Here is a 6,676-nt window from a genome sequence, read left to right on the forward strand (position 1 = left end):
CACATTGAACACATGATGATAACGTAACGGACGTTCGTTTGATGCTCATAATTACTGATTAGGCTTGAATGCGTCATAATACAATCACTGCAGACAGAGACAGTCACTGTAGTAGCAACGTTATTAGTAACGTTCAGTTAGAGACTTTGTTTTATTCCTGACTGGTCCAGTCCTGAGTGCAGCCCAGCCGGATGAGCTAGTTAGCTGCAGCTGCGGCTCATCAAGGTAAGATAATAGTTTCAACTGCATTGCACACTCTAGCCCAGCGGTCGGCAACCCAACATGTTAAAAGAGCCGGATTGGACCAAAAACACAAAAAACAAATAAGTCTGGAGCCGCAAAAAATGAGAAGTCTTGTATCAGCCTTAGAATGAAGGCAAAGGGCGAAAGGCGAAATGTCAAGAAAAAAGTCAAAATGTTGAGAAAAAAGTCGAAATGTTGAGAAAAAAAGTCAAAATGTCGAGAACAAAGTCGAAATGTCGAGGAAATAGTCAGAATTTCGTGAAAAAAGTCGAAATGCCGGGATTAAAAAGGAAAGGAAAAAGGAAGAAAAAAAGAAGAAAAAAGAAAAAAGGGTCAAACATTTTTGAAAAAGCTCCAGGAGCCACTAGGGCGGCACTAAAGAGCCGCAGGTTGCCGACCCCAGCTCTAGCCCACTTTTACTCTCACCATTCCTGGAGAAGAACAGTTTTATGTCCTGGGCTCCTGCTCTTATTTCCTTTTCTAACCTTTTCTGGTGGCCGGATTTGTGCTTTTTGGGGGGCATGACAGCTTTCCACCATCTAGCTACTGTTAGCTAGTCCAGTCTCACGTTAGCGCTGCTCTGTTCACTCCACAGAGCTGGGTGGACCAAACCATTTCTAAGAAGGGAAGGGGCAAAGGGAATTATCAAAGTGATTTAAATGAGAGAATATTGTGTGACTGGTGGCTGTTTGAATTTGGATTCATTAGTATGAGTATATATTGTGTATTATGTATGCATAATCATTGTTTCATAGGTCACTGGGGGGGCATGTGTGGGCCCTTTGTCACCACCTTTCCCCCCTAAGCGACGGCGCTGCACGGGAATCAGCAGGTCAGGAATCAGCAGGAATCAGCAGGTCAAGAATCAGCAGGTCAAGAATCAGCAGGTCAAGAATCAGCAGGAATCAGCGGGTCAGGAATCAGCGGGTCAGGAATCAGCAGGTCAGGAATCAGCGGGTCAGGAATCAGCGGGTCAGGAATCAGCGGGTCAGGAATCAGCAGGAATCAGCGGGTCAGGAATCAGCGGGTCAGGAATCAGCAGGAATCAGCGGGTCAGGAATCAGCAGGAATCAGCGGGTCAGGAATCAGCGGGTCAGGAATCAGCGGGTCAGGAATCAGCAGGAATCAGTGGGTCAGGAATCAGCGGGTCAGGAATCAGCGGGTCAGGAATCAGCAGGAATCAGTGGGTCAGGAATCAGCAGGTCAGAAATCAGCAGGTCAGGAATCAGCAGGTCAGGAATCAGCAGGAATCAATAGGAATCAGCAGGAATCAGCAGGTCAGGAATCAGCAGGAATCAGCAGGTCAGGAATCAGCAGGAATCAGCAGGTCAGGAATCCGGGCTGAGCCGGTGGATCGGGACAGCAGAGCACGTGCAGCGAGTAAATGGGTCACGAGTTTCTACTTTGAGCAAACGGAAACCTTTGATCTGGACGGAGCAGCTGAGAAGTGGATCAGAGTCCAGATCCAGACCTGCAGGTCCTCTACAGACCACTAGGGTCCAGATCCAGACCTGCAGGTCCTCTACAGACCACTAGGTGGGCCGTGATTTTCACGCTCCTGTGGGTTTATTGATCCGATAGATGAGTCTTCCATTCCACCAGCTACCGCTGCTGCGTCACTTCAGTCTTCAGGAAAACCCATGAAGGTGTGTGGACCGGTCCGGATAGGACCAGACCGGACTGGTCTGGACCGGATCAGAATGGATGGTGCATTCATATTGAGATTTTCTGGTTCATCTGACTTGTTGAGATACAGTAAGATTGTAAAGTTACAACAGAAAAGCTGCTAAAAGATTTAAATATCCATCAGTGAAAAGCCTTAAAGTCCCAAATCAGACCTGGTTTTCTTCATGTGCAACGTTACGTTGTTGCTGCTTTCTTGTTACGTTGTTGCTTTCCTGTTACGTTGGTGTTACTTTGTTACGTTGGTGTTACGTTGTTGTTGCTTTATTGTTACGTTGTTGCTTTCCTGTTACGTTGGTGTTACTTTGTTACGTTGGTGTTACGTTGTTGTTGCTTTATTGTTACGTTGTTGTTGCCTTATTGGTACATTTTTACGTTTTTGTTACGTTGTTTTTACTTTATTGTCACGTTGTTACTTTAGTGTTACGTTGTTGCTTTATTGTTACGTTGTTGTTACTTTGTTACGTTGGTGTTACGTTTGTTTTACGTTGTAACTTTATTGTTGCGTTGTAACTTTATTGTTGCGTTGTTACTTTATTATTACGTTGTTACTTTATTGTTGCGTTGTTGTTACGTTGTTGTTGCTTTATTGTTACATTGTTATGTTGGTGTTACGTTTTTGTTACGTTGGTTTTACTTTATTGTCACGTTGTTACTTTAGTGTTGCGTTGTTGCTTTATTGTCACGTTGTTACTTTAGTGTTGCGTTGTTGCTTTATTGTTACGTTGTTACTTTATTGTTACGTTGGTGTTACGTTGTTGTTACTTGGGTGTTGCTCGTTAACAGGATGCTTTAAAAATCTTTTTTCTGTTTTTTGTAGCGGCGGAGTCAGAAGATATTCCATGCTGGACTGGGGGAAGGGCTTCTGCGTCTCCTCGTCTTCCTCTGTCTCCTCCTCCCCCTCGTCTTCCTCCTCCTCGTCTTCCTCCCCCTCGTCTTCCTCCTCCTCGTCTTCCTCCGTCTCCTCCTCCCCCTCGTCCTCCTCCCCCTCGTATTCCTCCTCCTCGTCTTCCTCCGCCTCCTCCTCCTCCTCGTCTTCCTCCCCCTCGTCTTCCTCCTCCTCGTCTTCCTCCGTCTCCTCCTCCCCCTCGTCTTCCTCCTCCTCGTCTTCCTCCTCCTCGTCTCAGCCGGCGAGGGCCAGGACGAGACGCTGCTCATGAATAATAGATCGTCCTCTCAAACACCAGTAAACGTTCACAGGAAGAACAGATTCAGTTGGTCCCCAAATAAAACCGCAGCAGACGTTTTCAAACATTAGTAATTTTATTTATTCCTCTTCATCATTTTTAGCAATTGTTATATTTAATATCTCAGTAGGCCTATCATCTATAAATCAATCTGCTGTTAAAACATCTGGGATAGATTATCTCTAATATCTTCATTCTGATGCTCTGAAAATCCTCTTCATATACATGTTCTCTTAATACATGATTGTTAAATAAATCCATCTTTTAAAACATTTTTTTTGTTACTCAACATCTCCGTAAACAAACAAACAGACGAACCAACCAGGCAACGAACAAACAAACAAACAAAGGCAGTGGAAACGTCCCCTGCGTCTCAGCAAAGGAACAAACAAGAGTTTATTGACTGTAGTTCATGATGCTACTGCGCTGTTGGGACTCTGCTTCTAAAGTACGGAGCTAAAACATGTCACCTCTACAGAGTTGTGGGATGAGTTGCCGCTAAGAGGGGGGCGTGCTAATGGCAACAGTCGGACCGCTCTTCAGCCACGGTTCCAGCTTTACACTGGCCTGAAAGTCTCCTCTTCATATTGCTGTCGACATAAAAACGTGATTCTGCTCCGGCGGCTTAGCCTCGCTCTCCTGGTGCGCGACGCGCTGCAGTGATGCAACGCAGGGATGTTGGGAGTCATCCACCAAACCTCCCCGTCACTGCCATCCCTGTCTGTTTGCTTTTTAGGGATTATACGATGTTAACGTGCCAATTTTGCAAATGAGCCGCGTCTCAAGGGACGAGTGGGCCAAATGGGCTTTTTAGGCTCCTAGCTGGCTCGCCACAATACTGGAAACCTGCTGGAAACCTGCTGGAAACTTGCACAACTGCTGGAAACCTGCCGGAAACTTGCACAACTGCTGGAAACCTGCTGGAAACCTGCTGGAAACTTGCACATCTGCTGGAAACCTGTTGGAAACCTGCACTACTGCTGGAAACCTGCTCAACTGCTGGAAACCTGCACAACTGCTAGAAACCTGCACAACTGCTAGAAACCTGCACAACTGCTGGAAACCTGCTGGAAACCTGCACAACTGCTAGAAACCTGCACAACTGGTGGAAACCTGCTGGTGATGCAATGCAGGGATGTTGGGAGTCATCCACCAAACCTCCCCGTCACTCCCATCCCTGTCTGTTTGCTTTTTAGGGATTATTGGATGTTAACGTGCCAATTTTGCAAATGAGCCGCGTCTCAAGGGACGAGTGGGCCAAATGGGCTTTTTAGGCTCCTAGCTGGCTCGCCACAATACTGGAAACCTGCTGGAAACCTGTTGGAAACCTGCACAACTGCTGGAAACCTGCTCCACTGCTGGAAACCTGCTCCACTGCTGGAAACCTGCTCAACTGCTGGAAACCTGCTGGAAACCTGCTCAACTGCTGGAAACCTGCTGGAAACCTGCTCAACTGCTGGAAACCTGCTCAACTGCTGGAAACCTGCACAACTGCTGGAAACCTGCACAACTCCTGGAAACCTGCTGGAAACCTCCAGATCCAAATGAGCCGCATCTCAAGGGACGAGTGGGCCAAATGGGATTTTTAGGCTCCTAGCTGGCTCGCCACAATACTGGAAACCTGCCGGAAACCTGCACAACTGGTGTAAACCTGCTGGAAACCTGCCGGAAACCTGCTCAACTGGTGGAAACCTGCACAACTGCTGGAAACTTGCACAACTGCTGAAAACCTGCTGGAAACCTGCTCAACTGATGGAAACCTCGTCACAGCTCCCACTCGACCTTTAGGTCACATGACGACTCAGCTCAGAATCCAGCTGAGAATCCAGTTCAGAATCCAGTTCAGAATCCAGTTCAGAATCCAGCTAGGAATCCAGTTCAGGATCCAGCTAGGAATCCAGTTCAGAATCCAGCTAGGAATCCAGTTCAGAATCCAGTTCAGAATCCAGCTAGGAATCCAGTTCAGGACCACACCTGAGACTCGCCGGAGCTCAAACGGCAGTTGTTTCCGTTCCCGTACTGGAATCAGAAACATCCGGGGAGTCTGTGGAGCCTCCAACAACCCGTCAGGTTTACAACCGTCATCTCAGTTCTTCAGCACAGGAAGCTGAGCGGTGCTGCCTCGCCACTTCCTGTCGTGATCCGGGGAGCGCAGAAGTGGATCGAGTTACTGCGAGGCTTTTACAGTTTTACTATCATCCTCGTTGAATTCTGGGAGTTTCTACCGACCCTGATGGCGGCTTCTAACGGTCCTCTGAGACGCTCGCCGCTGCCGTTCGGACCTCATCACGCGTAGCCACATTTAGCTGATTTAGCTGCTAAACTAAGCTGCTCTTTACCCAACAGCCCCAGCTTTCGTTTAGCTGAATGTTTAGCCAACTAGAACTATTAAAGTTTAGCTTCTAATTAAGGCTTTAAATGTGTTTAATTTCGTCTTTATACAATCTAACCTCGTTCAACTGCTAATTCAGGATGTTAGCGCGTAAAGACGTTTAGCGTCTATAAACCAACCAGACCTGTTCCGGTTTAGCTGCTACTCCAGATTTTGAAATAACTATTTAATCTAGTTTTCCTCTAAATCCAGAAAACTGTAATTGAGTATTTTAGCCGTTAGCCATTTTAGCTGACATAACGTTGTTAGCGCTAATCCAGACTTGAGTTACGTAGTTTAGCTTTGCTACTAATGATCAGATATCAGAGCTCATCTGGTTTAGCTACACTGACGCCAGGATGCTGAACTATCCCGCCTACACAAAGACCCGATCTAAGGCTTTATTTTAGCTAAACTCGCCTAATCTTGTGCTCAAAGCCGTTAGATAAAACATTTGTTTGACAACTTTCTCACATTTATCATCGCCGCTGAACTAAACTTTTACCTAAACGTACTCTTTTTTTATTCCTACAAAATTATTGATGGGTGGCGAAGCTCCGAAAAGTCGACGTGACTGAAAAGTCTGGGTTTGGTTGTTCTGTTCTAATGAAAACGGGCTAGCCGAGGTCCTCTAGTGGGGGTAGGAGGAGACCCGGACCTGCGGGAGGCGTTGAAGGACGTCCCGTCTCCATGACGACCACCACCTCGGGCTAACTTGAACCTGACCGCCGTCTTCTCAAGTGATGACAATCAACAGCACGTGATTATCAACACTTGAGAGTTTTTGAGCCCGTTTCCCGAGACGTTTTGAAACTCCGAGCTGACTTCGGGCGGGTTAGCGTCCGCGTCCCTGCACTCCAGAGTTTGAGGAAAAGGGGCGTCGTTCACGCCAGAAACCGTCAAAACGACACTTCTTCACATGAGGATGACTTCATAAAGTAGCTAGAACGGTGGCGGGCCGGCGACCGCCGGAACCGGATGTAAAACACTAGAAATTTAAGATAATATCTCACAACTGACTGCAAGTCATGCTGCAGGGATCATGTGGTCAACACAACGTCGTACTCCGTGTCCCGCCCACAACCACGCCCGACACAAATAGAGGGAATGCACATAATGTCACAGATGCGACTTCAAGACGGGTTTCACCCACTGAGTGGCAGAAAGACTGAGTGGCAGAAAGACTGAGTGG

General features: G+C 47.1%; 1 long non-coding RNA gene across 1 annotated transcript; it reads right to left on the reverse strand.

Moving 5' to 3' along the window:
• Window positions 1-3,200: 3,200 nt before the first annotated feature.
• Window positions 3,201-6,673, reverse strand: LOC133423159 (uncharacterized). Its single transcript, XR_009770802.1, has 3 exons — window positions 4,597-6,673; window positions 4,420-4,441; window positions 3,201-4,196 (listed from the first exon to the last, which is right to left on the reverse strand). It is a non-coding gene; the product is annotated as an uncharacterized LOC133423159 (long non-coding RNA).
• Window positions 6,674-6,676: the final 3 nt, after the last annotated feature.

Source organism: Cololabis saira, chromosome 22 (genome assembly GCF_033807715.1).
Source record: "Cololabis saira isolate AMF1-May2022 chromosome 22, fColSai1.1, whole genome shotgun sequence".
Taxonomy (NCBI): domain Eukaryota; kingdom Metazoa; phylum Chordata; class Actinopteri; order Beloniformes; family Belonidae; genus Cololabis; species Cololabis saira.